The sequence below is a fragment of the Coenobita brevimanus genome, chromosome 72 (genome assembly GCF_032717465.1).
Source record: "Coenobita brevimanus isolate Jiangsu-jjx chromosome 72, ASM3271746v2, whole genome shotgun sequence".
Taxonomy (NCBI): Eukaryota; Metazoa; Arthropoda; class Malacostraca; order Decapoda; family Coenobitidae; genus Coenobita; species Coenobita brevimanus.
The window spans coordinates 31,887,014-31,907,040 of NC_137025.1; positions in this window are offsets into that span (position 1 = coordinate 31,887,014).

Genomic DNA, 20,027 nt, shown 5'->3' on the forward strand with positions numbered 1-20,027 from the left:
ACAAAGGCTTTACATTATTCATTGCTGATACTTAGGCCAGTTCTTTTGTATCAAATTTAAATCCGTTGTGCCAGCCAGGAGTTAATGCACCGGAAAGAACCTGTTTATCATTAATAGCTTTAGTAACTGATTGTCAGGGATGGAGTCACTTTCTCAAGAGGCTAACAGTACTAACAAACAGCATGCGTGAGTAATTAGTCTTCTGTATACTGTTGAGAAAGTTTTAAAATTCTCGTCCTTAGAGAATCGGCGAAGTAAGCCGGCATAAAGTAAAACTTACTGCTTCATTTTCAAAAGTCAATTCCTTGTCTCTATTTTCAAGTAACATTTAAGCATTTTTAATACTTATACCCACATCACCCCATGACACAGAGGTTGTTTGGCATTCTTGATTAGTCTAGGCTAGGAGATATGTACTTGTCCCTTCAGACAAAAATATGTATCATAGATATTGCTACCTATAGCTATATAGTTACCTAGTTACATAATTATGAGATGCTGTAACTATTTTAATGTCTGTATAGTGCTTGGTTATGCCAAACTGTCATACCCATGACGTCTGTCTACATTACAGTTTTACAAAGTATATAGTAACATGGTACACCGATGTGAACCCTCCCAGGCACGTTGACGTAAATCGCCTTCTTTGTGATTTGGCATATAAACGCAGGTAGACTTGAGTCGCGTTGTTAAGCAGAAAAAACGTCATCAAAAAGAAAGTTTTTGGCCGATTCGTGTCAAATTTTGGTGTGTTCTAGTGGGTGCGTCCCTCCTCCGAGATAAACACTTGCCAACACTGTGACTGCTCTGATGAGACAATGCACAGCAGAAAAACCTTCGTATCTCACAACCAGCCAGGCTGAAGGGTAGTGCTGCTGTCAGTCATCCCTTTAAATCTACCATTTTCCCCCTCCCACCCGAGGCAGAAGTCGTTAATGAAAAATTGTGATTATACAGTGTTTTTTACTATAATGTGAAGTGATTGTGTCTATGGAACATAGATATATTATTTGTAAAGCATTGGGGCCCGTTATCAGCCATTAGGCCTAGAGGCAGGAGTCTGGTTTGTTATAGCAGGGTTTCCACTCTGCTTCACCTTGCATGTAAATGATGTGAGTGTTTTACATTTGTAGTGAAGACAATACTTATATTCTGTGAAATATATAGTGCCTGGATTAGTGAAATAACTGACCTACCATAGCAGGCATTATGTACGCCAGAGAAATATGCCATAGTCGCTAAGGAAACAGGCGATCACGTACGTCATAGAGTCAGGAAGGGAATAATAGAGGAGGTTGGGATGGAATCATGTGATAGTGTTTTATACTGCATATGATTTAGTGTGAAATATACATATAAAATAGTGCAGCGAATGTCCGTCGAGAAATATTACGTGCATTGACTGACTTAGCCCAAACCTAGCACAAGTACCAGAGACAACAAATACACCACACAATCACAGACTTCAGTGAAAAGGTATTGTACCAATCTCAGACAGTACTATATTGCGTATGGCTTAGTGTGAAACATACGTATAAAATAGAGCAGTGAGTGTTCACCAAGAAATATTGCATGCATTCAATGACTTAGCGAAAACCTAGCACAAGGATCAGAGACAAGGAATATGCCACAGCCACATATATATAACGTATGTCGTGCAGTGCATGTTCGTGGAGAAATCTATTGTATGCATCGCATGTGTCAGGCAAACGTAGCGCAAGGAGGAGAGAACAAAATTTGCCACAGCCCCCCCTCCCCCCCCACACACAAGCACACACACACTACATAACTCCTCATCTTCAAACTATTCAAGGTCCTGCCAGCATCTCAACACGTCTGGAGGAAGTGAATTATCCGTATATTGTTGATTTGTATATTGAAATATTTCTATTTATCTATATTTTTTACACAAATAAGTAGTGTTTTATACATATACACATATGAGATGGAAGAAAGTTCAGCTTCAGTATCAGTACCTGGTAAAAAGACTAGTGGTCATGTTGAGTTTCTGAAAGCACTATCAATAGCTTATGATATTTTACATGCATACTTTGAGTAAAAAAAGAAAATACTAAAACCTAACGAGCGAAAATATGTAGGTGTGGGTGAGGCAGGGAAAGAGTGTTTTTATCTCGCTTGCAGGCGAGGAGGAGTATTCTACGTTTGTCGTCCATTTACTCGAAAACTACTGGACGTATCGACTTCCTGTAAGAACCATGACAAAGATCAGTGAATTCTACGTATGCACAGGACATACCAATGACGTATCTCTGTTATGCAGTATATTCTGAGCCCCGACTTCTCGGTCACAGATACGGTGCGGTCCTGGGTTCTTTGTTCCCGACCGGGTCAGTCACAGGCAAGGAAGGAAAGTCCAACAACCATTGGTCAAAAGGCACACTTATATATTATTAATGGACAGTTACACAACCATTCTATGAACAAAACTGAGAAATATACAATGACCTAAAATAGCTCTTACAACAATTTCTTTCCACCTAGTTCAGCAAGTTTGACCTTTACACGATATTATACCTTCCCTGATATGGAGTAATTTCCACACAGTGTCATAGGTAAGTTTCACCAGATACATCATGCCTCCCATATACAGACAGTACAGAGCAGTATTTCTCAATATATCAAATGAGTAACATAGACAGCAGTATCAACTCAAGTCCTTACGTATAGGTGATCGCATGACATAGACGGATTCCTAGCCGGTTATATGCATCCAAGTGACATGGACGATACCCTAGCTAACCTTAGGCTACATGCGCATTACATAGGTCGAGAGGATATAGCACCTAGGATCTATCCGCGTGGGTGTCTCGGGAGGGAGAGGGAGGGAGGGAATATCAGGTCTGTGGTCAGATGGATTATTTGGGACTAGGGATTTGAGGCGTTGGGGTGGAGGGGCGAGACTGGGGGGGGGGGGATTGCACTGGTGTGAACGTTCCGTGTGTAACACTGGGGGGGGGGTTCACATATGAGGCCGACCCGTGGGTGGTCGCCACACACTTCGCACGTAAGGGTACGAGTACAGTACCCTCGTGTCAAACAGGCGTTTGTCCAGCACGAATCGTGTCCGCATGGAGAGCAAAAAATTAGTGTGATTTAATACGGTTTCATGACTGTAACATGAGTGCGTTAGCACAACACGGACAGAGCTCTGAGAAGTGGGTGAAATCCGCAGAGTTCGCCTCTAGCACAATCACCCCTGGTCCAACACGGTCACACTGGATGTTCCCGTGATGCTGACAGCCAATCAAAACTTCCAATCAAGTAGCCTGCCCCACCTGCTATCGTGACGTGATTGTGATGTCGCCCAATTAATAACGCTTCTGCTCTCACGTGATGTTTTGTTTAAATTTCTCCCGCCACAGCGCCACTCAGTCACATAATTCGCATTGGACAGTGCTTTTCCCTCACTGCATTTTCTGCCCTTGTTACTGCATTTTACCCTGCTTACAATGCCTAGGAAAACTTCTGAAAACCCCAAGAAGCGGCGGCACCTCCCTCAGGCCACCAAGCTAGAAATCATCGAGAGGAAGAAGAAAGGGAGAGGAATTTCAATGGATTTATGATGGAGGTTGAGGAGGAGCAGCAGCCATTATCTGCTAGTGACACCAGCAGCCATCCTCCAGGGACCCAGTAGGATACCACCTTCCATTCTCAGCAAGCCCACCAACACTATCCTAAAAGGTTAGTTATGATTCATAGTACAGTAACATTTATTATAATTACAGTAGTATCAATATATGAATAGGTATACAGAAGGTATTTAGGGTGACTTTTCCTAGGGTTGCTGATATAATTCATTTTTCCCCATAAGCTCTGTTGTTTGTCCAACACGTTTTTGGTCCAACACGGGACCTGTGCATGACAATATTACCATGTTGGATGCCAGGGTACTGTACTAGAGTTCACAAAACTACACAAAGGGTCCAACCGGGGGGGAGGGGCAGGGGCTAGTCCACTGGGGTCGGGTTCACAAACACCGGGGAGTGCAACAGCTTGGGGGGGGGGAGGGAACACTGAGGGAGGGAGGGGCAGGGGCTAGCTCACTAGGGTAGGGCTCACAAACACTGGGGGGAGGGGGGCACAACCTTAGGGTCTCGTACTCATGGTACGGCAGAGTGGAGGGTATGGATCACTGGTAGCAGAAGGGCCTATGCTGGGAGCCTCAGGTGGCGGCCGGGTGTAAGGGGTGGACCGTCCAGGATATAGTACAGGGTGGGTGGTCCATGTGGTCACTGCAAGTCTTGGAGGAGTTGGTGGGTGGCTTGGTGGGTGGCTCCCTAGCCACAACAGCCCGGCAGGAGGCAGGGCTCTCCAGGCTAGGGACAAGGAGGGCCAGGTGGCACGCTTCTCATCGCTGGCCCTTAGTCATCATCGGGGTGCTGGGGGCGGACCTGGGGCGGTCCAGGCCTAGGGTTGGCTGTGGGGCGGGCGACTCCCTGGCTGAGCTGCCATTTCGTCTGGGAGGGGCTGCCATCAGGGAGGAACTGCAGCCACCTGCTCTGGGGGAGGCCCGGCTAATGCAGCAGGCATCAGGGGAAGCCTGCTGACTCTGGGGGCTGCCATCAGGGAGGAACTGCAGCCACCTGCTCTGGGGGAGGCCCGGCTAATGCAGCAGGCATCAGGGGAAGCCTGCTGACTCTGGGGGCTGCCATCAGGGAGGAACTGCAGCCACCTGCTCTGGGAGAGGTCCGGCTAATGCATCAGGCATCAGGGGAAGCCTGCTGACTCTGGGGGCTGCCATCAGGGAGGAACTGCAGCCACCTGCTCTGGGGGAGGCCCGGCTAATGCAGCAGGCATCAGGGGAAGCCTGCTGACTCTGGGGGCTGCCATCAGGGAGGAACTGCAGCCACCTGCTCTGGGGGAGGTCCGGCTAATGCATCAGGCATCAGGGGAAGCCTGCTGACTCTGGGGGCTGCCATCAGGGAGGAACTGCAGCCACCTGCTCTGGGGGAGGCCCGGCTAATGCAGCAGGCATCAGGGGAAGCCTGCTGACTCTGGGGGCTGCGGTCTCATCTGCAGGAGGAGGCTGTCAGGATTGGACTGTGTCCTCTCGTCCTGGCAGAGTCCATCAGCTGCAAGGACAGGACACCCAGCCTCAGGGATGTCTCGCCTGGTCTGGTCTCTGGTGGGGTTCCTGTAAGCGAGCAGAACCCATGAGGAGAGAGGCAGGGAGAGGGGCACCTTGCTCTGCTGCAGGAGGGGTGGGCAGAGCAAGAGGCATTTCCCACTGTAAGAGCTTGGGGACTTGTGGAGGGAAAGCGGCCGAGGGAGGGCTCTCCTACTTGGCGGGCTTGTAAAGCCCTGCCAAAACTCTAGTCTGGGGTGTGTGGGGGAGGTCCGGGGGATGTTCCCTCTATCAGGCAGCCCTGTTGGCCAATGACTGTGCTCCTACAGGGGACAGGGTTGTAAGAGTAATTGAGGGGGCTCCTCCTGACACCACAGACCATGTTGGCTGGGAGAAGGCACCCGACGGGCTCTCCCGGCAAGAAAACCACTGCTCCGGCGGAGTCTGCACTACCACCGCAGGGCCTGGGACTCCTGTCCTGGTGCCTTCGGGAGGAAGGGGCCTGGGAAGCCGGAGCGCCGGTGGAGCCTGTCCTCCTTTCGTCAGGGATGGGGGAGCATTGGGGGAAGACTGGCATTCTGTCCCGCATGGTACCTCTGGCAGTGTACCCCAGGGCCTGCCTCCCTCCTTGGGAGTGCCGGCGAAGGTCGTCTGGTGGACATTGAGACGTGTTGGCTCCCGAAGGTGGTTGGCAAAGGATGGATGACTGACGGTCTCTCCACCCACAGTATACTCGATGGGTGCTACTGTGCCACTGCTTCCCTTGGGGAATAGCAACCCTTGAGGATCCTCCTGAGTCCTCTGTTAAATAGGAGGCTGATCCAGGGGACTCAGCATCTGTGGGTTTACTTAGGATCTTGCCACTGCAAGTCTCATCCCGATTCTGGCGAGTGTTCCCTCCACTGGAGTGTAGTGTACTTTTCCTGCACACTGCCTGGTGGTCTGGCTGCGTGGAAGAGGGGCTTCGGGTCATGGGGCAGATATGTCGTTCTTGCCCGGACATTGTGTCAGGTAAGCCAGCCTCCCTGTCATCTCCTTGTGGGGTGGGTATCACCCTCTCATACTCTCCTCCTGGGGTGATGGTGTCCAGTTCACCTCGCTGTGCGAGTATTTCAGTCTATGGTAAAAAGTCGTTGTTACGTAGGTGGGAATATAATGGTTGTTATGCATGCATGACGAAAGTGCAGCACGGCTGTGAGTATCCAGTATTTTTTTTGCGATTTACTTGTTAAACTATGATGCGTATAAAAAATCTGCAGGGACCATGAGAAAGCTCATGATATTCTACACAATATTATGAAATAAAAACATAAGGTGTGCGAGAAAACTTTTGTGGTAAAGCTCCCTGAACAAAAATCATTTATTTAAATGGCTTTCAGTTTTTGGCTATTTTCTCGAATATACAAACATATTTGTGATACAAATCGTATCACAACCGGATTTTCTCATTAGAAAGCTAATGAAATTCTCTATCAAGACTTCTAATAACATTTCTCTATATGATGCAAAACATTTGAACTAGGTTGTTGGGTACTGAGACTGATATTCCAAAATGTTTATTCACGTCGGTCTAATGTACTTTTATTTGTATTTTTCTGTTTTTGTTTTTTGTTTTTTTGTTGCTTATCGGCTAGAATAAACATCGGCGAATAAGATGATGGAGGTTTCATGGCAATATATAGAGGTTTGGGTGGCCAAAATAAGGCGAGAATCCGTATTTTCAGAGGTGCACGGGTGGCTGGCGGGGAGGGGGAAGGAACAAAATCCTATCCCGGAAAACTTCCTAAAACTTATCTGTGCACTAGAGGGTGAATATACTGAACAAACATCATGATATTGTAGTAACGTAACATTGTAGAAACATAACATATTGTAGTGACGTAACATTGCAGAAACATATTGCAGTGATATATTGCAGCAGCATAACTGTGAATGTATAACAGATTTTTGCATATATTTATACAATGGTAATATTGTAACATAACTAGTTACATCATAATAATGCAATTGTTACACAACTTTAGTTTTATTGTAACATAACTGTAGATAATTCATGTTAACATGTGTTACATAATTGTACTTGTATCAAAATGGTTTTTACATCATGTTAATGCAATGGATACAGAATTGTAGTAATACTGTAACATAACTGTAGTTACATCGTATTAATGCAACATTTATACAATTGTTGTTTTAACAAAATCGTAGTAATGTTGTGACATAACTATAGTTACATCATGTTAATGCAACTGTTACACAATTGTAATAATATTTTAACACAACTGTAGTTATATCGTGTTAATGCAACTGATATATAATCGTAGTAATATTGTAACATAAATGGAGTTACATCATTAATGCAACTGATACAGAATTGTAGCAATATTGTAACATAACTGTAGTTATATCAAGTTAATGCAACTGTTACATAATTGTAGTTGTATCAAGATTGTAGTTGCATTATGTTAGTGCAACTGTTACAGAAATGTGGTTGTAACACAATAGTACTTACATAAATGTAGCAATTGTAATTTCAGTGTGGTAATCGTACATGTAGTCTTTGTAGTTATATTATTACACATTGTGTATAATGGTTTAGTTATGATTCACACATTATGTGTATTGGCCTAGTTATGTTGCAATGTTAATACTTAAATTATGAAATTATGTAACACCATATTTTGTTATTGTATAAAAAAATTCATAAACAATAGTTACAATACGTACAGTATTCACTTCGTTTCGTTAGTACCACACATCACTTGAAAACATAGCCTTCAAAAGGTTGTGAAGTCAACTTGATATGTTTGCCCATATTGTAATAATTCATCCCGGTGAAGGATGGAAGTAAGTTTGTGTGCGGTTGGGTATTGCATAATAATTGTTAGTAGGCAGTCCACTGTTGTTAGCTCCATTAGCCATTGTCACTGGATTTTCCATGCAATTATAATATGAAGGATATGTGTCTACTTACATTTTAATTCTCTGCTCTTACTAGATTTTCAAAAGTATGTATTATACATTGATGTAAAGATATATATTGTCTATCACTGTGTATATACGTAAGGTTGTAAATGAAGTAGTGCTATTAAACTATTAGAGTAACTGTTCAACACACTGATAAAGATTATTGTAGAAATGTTGCAATCAATGGTGGTAAGAGTGGGGTGTTGGTGATAGAAGACGGAGTTGGAGGATGACTGCAGTTGTTTTACTATCGTTCCGTTACCGTCAGCGCCACGCCTTCCCACTGGGTCGTAGGTAGATATGACAGTAGGTGAGTAAGTAGGTAGAGAGGCAGGTAGGTAGGTGATAAATAGGTAAGACAGTGATGTTGTTGTCCCCAGTCAGCGACTGATAACACACTGCCAGTCCTGTCTCATCGCTTGAGGGCTCAACACAGCTTGTCTTTGTTGTTGGGGATGAGCGGTGGTGAGGTTGTGGAGTTGGTAGTGGAGTGTTGGGAGATTGGCCTTACGTTTGTGTTAACACAGCCCGTCACTTCAGAAATGCAGATCAACAGATGTCGCTTCCTACTCCTTTCTTTCCTTACTCCTTCCTCCTTACTTTGCTTTCGTATTTCTATATTTTCTTTCTTTTTCTCGTTATAATTAACTTGTACGTTTGTAGAGCTGTCTCGCAGAGCTTAAATCGTAGAGTTGCTTGTAGTTTCTCGTAACTTGTTGAGTTGTGGTTGGGGTGGTTCAACAGATGTCAATTCCTACTCCTTTCTTCTTACTTTATTCTTGCGTCTTTACCTCATTTTACTTGCGCTTTTCTGTATTTTCTTTTTTTTTTTCTTGTTATAATTAACTTGTCAACTTGTAGAGTCATCGTTCAAAGTTTAAATCGTAGCGTTGCCTGTAGTTTCTCGTAACCTGTGGAATTGTTGCTGGGGTGGTTAGGGGTTTGAAGGTCAGCTGCGTTGCTGCTCCGCCGGCCTCGCTCTCTGCTTCCATTGTTCTTTGTTTCTTGTTACTTGTAGTTGCGTGAAGTCGCCAGGCTGTCGGTTCGTTTTTACTGCTCTTGTTTACCGTTGTTTACACCGTTATTGTTACCGCTGCCACCAATGTCAAAGGCCACCAGATGTCAAGATTATATGGTCATTATCTTTTGTTATGGAGAGAGATGTATTTTCTTGTCTGGTTGATTGAAGAGACCTAGGTAAGCATTGTCGAAGATAACAATGTAGGCTGTCCATGTCCCGTAAGTGATGTAAGATGATGAAATTGGCGCATAATCGTTGGAGTTTATTTTTGAAACTTTTGCTTGACTGAGAAATTTAAAGAGCATGGCGTAACTCGTTTGTGTTCTCAGGAGCAGTTTGGACTAGTTACGGTCCTTCTACTTTACTCTCACTCTCCTACACCCTCTCGCTCTCTGGGAATCTCTCTCCTTCTCTCCTGGCCGTCTCTGGCTCTCTCTCTAGTTCTCTAACTCTGCTGCATGTGATTTCGGACTTATATCCCCTTCTGACTTCCCTGTAATGTGTGTGGGGGAACGTATGCGGCCGCATGTGCGTGTGTGTGTGACAGTCACGTTTCCAGCACCTGATGAAAGGTTATTTGGTATTCTTAATTTGTCTAGGCTAGAAGACGTGTAGTTTTCTCTTCACACATAACTGTCATATATAATTGTTACCTATAGCTATATAGTTACATATACATAGTTACATAATTATGAAATCCTATAACTATTTTAATGTCTCCATAACTTTGCATCTTTTGAAAGTGACACCTGCTGAACATTGGAAATATCGACACGCAGGCCAGGAACACGTTTACAATGTTACATTTACATACTGCTAGATATATACATTGGCATTAGTTTAGCTTCTAGTTTGTAAGGAAATATTAAATCATGGCGACATACTTTCACTGACAAACAAAAGTTGTGTATGGGGAAATACTTAGATACGGCTTCTATTTACATCGAGGAAGAGAGAACAATTGAGCAAGATAGCAAAGATATAATAGGAACGTGACTGTAGCTAGGTCCGTACTTAGAGATGAGTACAGTAACAAAAAGAGATAACGCTGCCTTGTAAGCAGTTGGATCTAATAAAATAAGGTAACAGTATTTACAATACATGGCCATGATAAAATTTAATACTGTGATGGTTGAAAGCTTATATAATAACAGTTGGAATGAATAATTACTATTTGTAGAGATTATAGGGATATCTGTCTGTCTATCTATCTATCTATCTATATATACATTGGAACCCCGGAATTCGTACGCCTCTCTACTCGTACAACTCGGGTTTTTGTACAGCTTTTTCGCCCAAAAATCGCTCCAGTTTTCGTGCGGTGACTCGTTATTCCCACTAAGAGATGCGGCGTCGTAGTCGTCAGTCTGGCTTTGTCTTCCGCCAGCTATGCATCAGTCATACAGGCTCGATTAAACTTGGTGATGAATTACGTATTTTCGTTAGAAAATTGTACATAATTATGGGCCCCAAGAGATTAGTGAGTCAGCTGGAGCTAAAAGTAAAGAAGTGAGAACAACAATTGAGCTGAAGAAAGAACTCATTGCAAAGTTTTAAAGTGGAACCCGTGTCTCCGATCTTGCCATTCATTATAGTATGGCGAAATCTACCGTTTCATCCATACTAAAGAACGGATAAATGCAAATTACATTGTTTCTCATGGGAAAAAATGATTCGGTTCTCGAACAATTCACAACCCGTACTGCCTCCAGGAACGAATTGTGTACGAATTCCGCGGTTCTACTGTATATATATATATATATATATATATATATATATATATATATATATATATATATATATATGAGTCGTTTTGTCTGTTTGTCCCTCAGTCACCCCCAAACCATGGGCCAGAGACCCTCAGACCAATATATATTCTGAATCAGGGTGACCCAAGGATGATTTAAGAGGGGTCAAAATTCAGATCTTGGTCATTTGAGGTCATCGGTAGAGTGTTCAGCTTTTTGGCCCAGGCGATGCCGGGTACTCCTGCAGCCCAGTTTTTGACATGGAGACGCACTTGACCTCCAGTTCGGACATAGGATATGCGAGTGTGACCTCCGAGGTCATTTCAGGTCAACGGTCTGAGGTAATTTGAGGTAGTAGTTTCCATTCATCATCATGTCAACTAGTTTCCATTCATCATCATGTCAACTAGTTTCCATTTATCCCATGTCACTTAGTTTCCGTTTATCTTATGCTGCTTAGTTTCCTCCACCGGACACAGTTTTCTCCTCTTCAGTAGCAGGTTGCAAGTTCCTGTCATTTCAACTACTCACATCAAATGGCACTAGGCACGACCACTGTCAACGCCACTTGGTGGCAATACTATTCCTGTGGCCACTTTAAATTCGTGTAGTCTTCTTTTCATTCGCTTGACACAGCAATGAACTGCGCAAATATTAATATGAAATCCGATAAAAGAAACAGGCACGAGGGGAAACACAAAAACTGGATGGCCCCAGGAACAACCGAAAGCCAGTGTAAACTGATGCATGACAAAATCACTCTGCCTGAGAAAATCCAACATACGTGATGGATAGACTGTCAGAAGGAAGGTGGAAGGTCACACTGACAAGTTGAAAACATTCATATTTGTGGGAGTGAAGTGCATAGTGATGAGGTGTAGAGTAAATAACCATAGATTCTGACATAACGGCACAATAATCAGGAGCTTTATAAAAACCACTTGCAAGCACCAAACGAACAGGAGCTCCATGGCAAATGATACTAACAGAGAGTGCAATACTGCAAACGAAGTATTGGAAATGATCAAGACGAGCATGGTGCACTGGCAGTATGAGGGATGACACGAAGGAACAGAAAGATTGTACGGTAAAATTACGAACTAGTGCGGATTCGCAGGGAGCAGAGCTACTATGGAAGATGGCTTGACGATAGGCAGGACAAAGCCGAGAAGTAGGTACAAGAAAAGCACACTTGCTGAGATCGCTAGAGAATGTAAAAGCAATGGAGAGATGATCATGAGATATAAGGAAATATTCAGAGGAAACAGAGGCCTGCAACACGGAATTATTGAAGAATAAATGGAAAGGGATGCTATGGAAAAGTTCGAACGTGTTAGAAGAGCGGAGTGGGATGTGAACAACAATGGCTTCAGTGAGAAAGATAGCTTCAAGTACTGGGTAACAGACCTCTAAAGAGGAGAAGGAAACCACTGGAGATAAGTCAAAGGTGGCGTCAGAACGAAGATCAGAGATAGACACTAGGTCTAAAGTGACACGACACCGACAGCATTAATTAGAGTACGGACGAAGGTTGTGACTTGGAAGAGAAGATAGTCCAGAGAAATTTGTATGATGTCCAGGTGCAGTTTGACATATAGCAATTCAGATACAATATTTTTTTTATTTATTTATTTATGGCCAGACGCCATAATCCCATAAGGGGTGGCCATTTGACTTTGAGTTATTTATTTTATGGAGAGGGGCACTAACCCTCCACCAACCCACTTGTTGACACGTAGGGAGCACGTATGGTTTGGTTATATGGTTACCACCCAGCATTGTAAATGGTTTCTTGGCCAGGAAACCATTTAGTTTGTCACTCAATGTAAAGCCACCTGTAAAGGAAAGAAAAGTAATAAGAAGTGACAGGAAAGATGGGAGAAATAGGAAGAAAGGAGGGACCTTTGACATTTGTTTCTGTAAGATGTCCGAGAAGTGGTTAAGTGTTTTTGTTACATCATTTAGGTGTGCCGTGATCTTCTGCAACATAGAGTGTTGAACCTGGAGAATTCTGTTTTGAGACCCAAAGAGCATCAACCAACTCAGCAAGTTATGATTTGAATTCAAAGAGGTTGCGAGCGGTTTCGACACCAATAAAAAAAAAAAGGCCACCCACAATTTCTCCCCAGAAATAGAAAAGACCATGCTTCACACATAAACGACCTACAGGTGTTTGGTTACGGAAAGTGTCATTCAGGTGAGAAAATCTTGTATGAATATACTGTAGCCTCCAACGAACAGGTAAGAAGACAGGGTACCAAAAGGCATCTTGATTGTGTTTCTCCTCGAAAGTCGCCAGAAAGGCCTGTATTTCATCCAGCTGGTGTGCGAAGTGGGATAGGGTGACAGCTACAGCAGCCAGTGGCTCAAGGTCTTAGCGCAGAGACTATATCTTCAATCATCATTACCTTGCTCCCCGAGCCGACCAATGCCCCAGGTCTCACAGCGCCCATCATCCTCGCCCAACTCGGACCTGATGAGGCTTGCATGCAGAGCGCAGTTTAAGCGATATTCATAGACAGAAGCAGAGGTGTTTGAAGGGGTGTCAGAAGAAGGAACGGAATGAATAAGAGGAAAAGACTGAGTTTCTCCAAGTGACCCATCCAACACCAGACCCCTCAGGACACGCTTAAGATCGTCTGCAAGCACCCACTAGGTATTTCTAATGCATAGTTCCTGGTTTTCAAATCTGTTTGTCGGCCTGTAAATTTATCATCAAATTTAGAGATACGTGTAAATGGACGAGCAAATACTAGATCTCTGATATCGATGCTGATATGAGATGCAGACTTTTCTGGTGTTGTCCCATATTCTCCTGAGATAAGGCCAGATTTGCTTTGACATACTGATGTATTTTCTGATAGTCTGACATTTTTACTTTCACATAATCATCCAAGTTATACAGTGGGCCAGGCTTTGATAACAGTGTGGAACAGAGCAAGTCTTTATCGAACCCACACAAGACAAATAATGGAGTTTCGCCAATGGATGCATTGATGGAACTACTGATAAAGGTCACAGGCTGGGGTATCCATTCATCCCAACACTTGCTTTAAGACCTAGATGCCTCATATACTCCAAAACTCTTCTGTTTTGCCTTTTGACAAGGTCATTCGAAGCTGGATTATTACGAATGTCATTACATTTTTTGATGGTATACTGCTTACAAATTTGAACAAGTTGGCTACTGTTAAGCTCTGTATCATTATCAGTAAAAACAGTAAACAGGGTAGTGAACGGACTAATGACATGGTCTATAGAGGCACATGTTACACTCTTAGCGATCTTATCTTGGACAGCCACGAGGACACAAGAGCGTGAGAAATGGTCGATTGCTACGAACAAATACTCCGCACCAGATTCAGTAAGGGGCAGTTTAAAGAGGCTGGTGGAGATGGTTTCCCATGGACGTGATTGAATTGGATATTGTAAGAGTGGGGCAGGTAATCCGGTTGATCCTTTGTGACGATTACAGGAAATGCAGGAGTCACAGTGAACGTTGATGTCTTTCCGTAGAGTACGCCAATAGTATGAGAGGCGTGTTTGTCTCAAACATCGATCTTTACATGGATGAGATGCATGAGGAGTGTCATAAATGATGTGGAATACATGAGATACTAGATCAGTAGGGACAGCAGGTTAATGGACTTCTCTGGTAGGTATGTCTTTTCCTGTAAGTGATGTATTCCTATACAAAATGCCACTCTCTAACAGGAACTTGTCCATTGGCACTGACAGAGTAGGTAAGACTGAAGTGTTTCCCGATTCTAAGAAATAAATTACGTTGGACCATAGAGGGTAGGTGTGCTGACAATTATAGACATCTAAGGCTAGAACTGTGGAAGGAGTTTCGCTGGGTTGACATAATGCTACTGCCGATGTTACGTGACGTGAGAGCATTTGCAACTACATTTTATTTACAAGATGCATTCTGAAAGGTTAGCTTAAAGTCCTGAACAATAACTGACCATCGAGCTAGTCGACTTGTAAGATTTCTTCCCCTAAACAAATCACAAAGTGGGAGATGATCTGTTTAGATATGCACTGGATAACTGTATATCTCTGGAATGTTTGAGAGACCAAACATCCGCTAAAGCTTTGCGGTCAGTAACACTGTAGGTACGTTCTGCAGTGTTTAGGGCACGACTGGCATATGCTATTACATGTTTCCCTTTTGCTTGATCTAGTTGCATTAATACCGCACCAATTTCTACTCCAGATGCATCTGTACACAGAAGAAAAGGTTTCATATAATCAGGAAGAGCCAGGACTGGGGCATTTCTATCTATCTATCTATCTATTGCCAGACGCCTCAATCCCGTTTGGGATGGCCACAAACAAATCGCCTCCAAGTCGCCCTATCCCCGGCCATTTCACTGCCCTGCTCCCAACTCACACCCCCCTCTCTCATATACCTCTCCACCCCATCCCACCATCTCATCCTCGGCCTCCCCCTCCCTCTTCCCCCCTCCACCTCACTCACATACACTCTCTTCGTCAGTCTTTCACCCTCCATCCTCTCCACATGGCCAAACCACCTCAGTGTGTTCCTCATAACGCTTCCTATCACATCCACATCAACACCACAACGCTCCTTTATATCCTCATTCGTCAGCCTGTCTCTCCACGTGACTCCACATGCTCCTCTTAAATAACTCATTTCCACTGCTCTCACTCTTGACTTGTGTCCTTCCAACAACGTCCAAGCTTCACTTCCGTACGTTAGAGTTGGTATCATAATACTGTCATGTAGTAACTTTTTCACTTCCATGCTCACTTCCTTGTTTCTTATCACTGCTTTCAAAGAACCAGCAACCTTTCTTCCCTGCTGTACCCTTTCAAGCACTTCACCCTCCAAACCTCCATCCTTACTCATCACACTACCCAAGTACTTAAACGTACTCACATTTTCCAATTCCTCACCATCCAACCTCGCTGTACATTCACTGACTTCACCTCCCTCAAAGACCATCACTTTACTCTTCCCTACATTCACCTTTAGATTCCGTTTCTTACACACTCTCCCAAACTCATCCACCAAGCCTTGCAGCTCCCCTTCGTCTTCACTCAACAACACAGTATTATCTGCAAACAACAGTACAGGGAGTTTCCAAACACTATCCTCTCTCACCAGGGCCACTCCAACATCCACTACCCTACCTTGTACCTCTTTTATTACCCCATCCATGTACAGATTGAACAACCATGGAGACATGACACATCCCTGTTTCAACCCAACTTTCAAAGAGAAAATTTCACTTAGTTCACCATCCACACGCACTGCAGCCTTTGCACCATCGTACATACTCTTCACAGCATTCAACAACTTCCCATCTACTCCATATATTCTTAACACTTTTCACAATCCTTGTCTATCCACCCTGTCATATGCTTTCTCCAAATCCATGAAAGCCGCATACAACTTCTTTCCCTTCTCTAGAAACTTTTCCACTAAAGATCTAAGAATGAATATCTGATTTACACAACCTCTTCCCTTCCTAAAGCCTCCCTGTTCTTCTCCAACTAATTTCTCTGTTCTTTCTCTAACTATGTCAATAAGTATCCTACCATACACTTTTCCTATTATACTAAGAAGACAGATGCCCCTATGATTACCACACACTTCTTTTTCCCCTTTTCCTTTGTACAAGGGAATAATTATACCTGACTTCCAATCCTCCGGGACTCTACCTTCCTCCCAGGCCAATCTGCACATCTTCCACATCCATTCTACTACTATCTCTCCCCCATGCTTCAGCATTTCACCACACACTCCATCAATTCCTGGGGCTTTCCCCTATTTAACTTTCTTCATTGCTTCCACAACTTCTATCCTACTGATTTCTTCCTGTCTTCTCACCTCCCTCCTTCTCCCAGCCATTCCTCAGCCACTTATACTCGCATTACTTCCATCCTCTACGTTCAACAATTCCTTAAAGTGTTCTCTCCATCTGCTCACTTTTTCTCCCTTCTCCACTAGTAATCTACCATTTTTATCTTTCACTCCCCTGCTAACTTCACTTCCACCCTGTCTTACTCTTTTCACCTCTCTCCAGAACATTTTCTTACAGTCCCTCCACTTTACACTCAAATTCCTTCCAAATTCCTCATCCACTCACTTCTTACTCTCTCTTACTAATCTTTTCACCTCTCTCTTTTTTTCTACATATAACTCTCTCTTCCGCCTCTCAACTTCTTCCACGCCTCTATTTCTCATCCATTCATTGTATGCTTTCTTCTTTTGTGCCACAGCCTGTTTCACCTCTTCAGTCCACCACGCTGTTCCTTGCACCCCCCTCCGTCTTCTCTTCCTTCCACACACCACATCACATGCTGCACATATTTCTCCTGTAAATATGCTACACACACCTTCCACGTCTCCCATCTGCTCCAATTCATATTTGCCCAATCGTTCCTCCACTTCTCTCTTATACTCTGCCTTTTTCTCATCCTCTTGTAACCTTTCCACCCTCCTTGCAACTACTCCTTCCTCTCGTCTTTCCCTTCTTCTATTCCTCCATCTTACTTGAATTCTAATTCTGGCTACCACCAAGTAGTGGTCAGAAAGTCCACTCCCCCAACCTCTATACACTCTTGCATCCTTTACACATCTTCGCATCCTTTAATCCACACACACACATAATGAATCATTGCCTTCCTTTCATTCATTTCACCACCCACCCTTCTCATCACTCGCCATGTATACCTGTGGATCATTTTATGCCTGAAGAGGGTATTGGCTATCACCAACCCCCTCCCAGCACAAATGTCCACTAACGCACTCCCATTCTCATCTATCTCAACAGGCACACCCCACTCACCAACTATTCCATCCACCTTCACATTCCCAACTTTTCCATTCATATCACCAATCAAAAACACTTTCTCATTCCTTCCAAACTTTTCCATGCACATTTCTACATTTGGGCAGTTACAAGTGCTATTTTCAGTGTTTCAAAAGCTTGTGAGTCATCCTTAGGCAATAAAAAGGTATGTTTTTCTTTAGTAATTTTGTCAGACGAGCGGTGATTTTTGCATATTCTTTATTAAATTGCCGATAGTAGCCACCTAGACGTCGGTTCTAGAAAGTTTGAGACTCCTTTAACTTTATCACGTGATATGAATTCCCGCAGCATCAGCAACATGTCCAAGAAAATTATTTTTCTTATGTAAGAAGTCACATCTGCCGAGTTTAATTTTTAGACCTGACATTTGAAGACGATCAAAGACTTGGCGTAACTTGGCAAGACATTTAGAGATGGACTTGCTCACCACAATTATGTCATCTGGGCAGGCAAAAAGAGAATGACTGATATAACACTGAAAACAGAATGAATAAGTCTCTTGAATACTGATGTATCACTTCCAAGTCCAAAAGGGAGTCTCTTAAATTGATAATGTCCACAAGGGGTACTGGACGCAGTTATTAGCCGAGACGATCCTTCCATTTCTATTGGCCAGTAGCCAGTAAGAAAGTTAACCAAGTGAAAACCACATTTTGCTCGCCGAGTGATTCAAGTTAATCTGATAAAACTGGCACCAGGAATCGATCGGGTACAGTGACACTACTGGTCTAAATTCTCCAACTTTCTAGGGTACTAATAAAATTGGACTAATTCACGGACTGACAGAATGTTCAGTGATATCCTGATCCAACATATCCTGTACTATCTTATCTGTTTGATACCTCACACTGTGTGGTATTCTATATGCCGGGACATTACTGGATGAGTACAGAGAACTAATTCTATCCTATGTTTAACTAAAGCTGTCTTTCCCATAGGTTCACCAGGTAAAGCCACTCCATCTCCATAGGTTTGCCAAAAATTGACTAATTGCTCTTTATATTGGGGATAATCACCTGAATGTACAGTTGGCCACACATGAACCTGGGACAGTGTCTGTGTGAAGTGGAGGTCTAGCTACAATTTTCGACTTTCATTCATCACGGTTACTTGATCTATCTTTCTATCTATAGCCCGACGCCCTAATCCCACAAAGGGTGGCAGCAGACAAAACGCCTCCAAGTCGCTTTGTCACCCACCATTTGACTACCCTTCCCCCAACTCACCCCCCCCTCCCTCATATACCTCTCAACTCCATCCCTCCACCTCATCCTCGGTCTACCTCTCCCTCTCCCTCCCTCCACCTCACCTACATACACCCTGTTAGTCAGTCTTTCATTATCCATTCTCCTCACATGTCCAAACCACCTCAGTGTATTTCTCCTAATCTTCTCAACCACATCCACATCCACCCCACAGCGTTCCTTCACTTCATTCGTCAACCTGTCCCTCCACGTCACTCCACATGCTCCTCTCAAGTAACTCATTTCCACTGCTCTCACTCTTGACTTGTTCCCCTCTTACAAGGTCCATGCCTCGCTTCCATACGTCAGGGTAGGGATCACAATACCATCATGCAGTAACTTCTTAACTTCCATACTCGCCTCCCTATTTCTCATCACTGCTTTCAGTGTACCAACAACCTTCCTTCCCTGCTGTACCCTCTCACGCACTTCATCCCCCAAAGTTCCATCCTTACTCATCACACTACCCAAGTACTTGAATGCACTCACATTCTCCATATCCTCACTATCCAACCTCACTGCACACTCTGTGACTTCATTCCTCTCAAACACCATAACTTTACTCTTGTTTACATTAACTTTGAGATTCCTCCTCCTACACACAGTCCCAAATTCATTCACCAAACCTTGCAACTCCCATTCATCTTCACTCAACAATACTGTATCATCAGCAAACAGCAACACCGGAAGCTTCCAAATCTCACCCTCATTCATTAGAGCCACCCCCACATCCACTGCCCTACCCTGCACCTCCTTTACAACCCCATCCATGCATATATTACTTGATCATTTCTACTAAAATTTTACACCTTTGTTCATTCATGTCAATGTCACGAACAAACACGTGATTCTGTCGTGGCTGTCAGTTGTACCATATGCTAGACCGCTGCTGCACACTAATGCTGTACCAGGTTCATATGTTGCCATGTAAGGCAAGGTCAGATGAAAGTGTGCGGGTAGGATCCTTTGAGTTTATGACATATACACCAGGTGGCTTATCATTATTATTATCTTTTGTAGATACAGAGAATGGTACATCCTGGCATACCTTTATGGCCAATGGGTAGACCAGGAAATCTCCAATTTTGTACCACTTTATTTTTTTAATGGAGAATT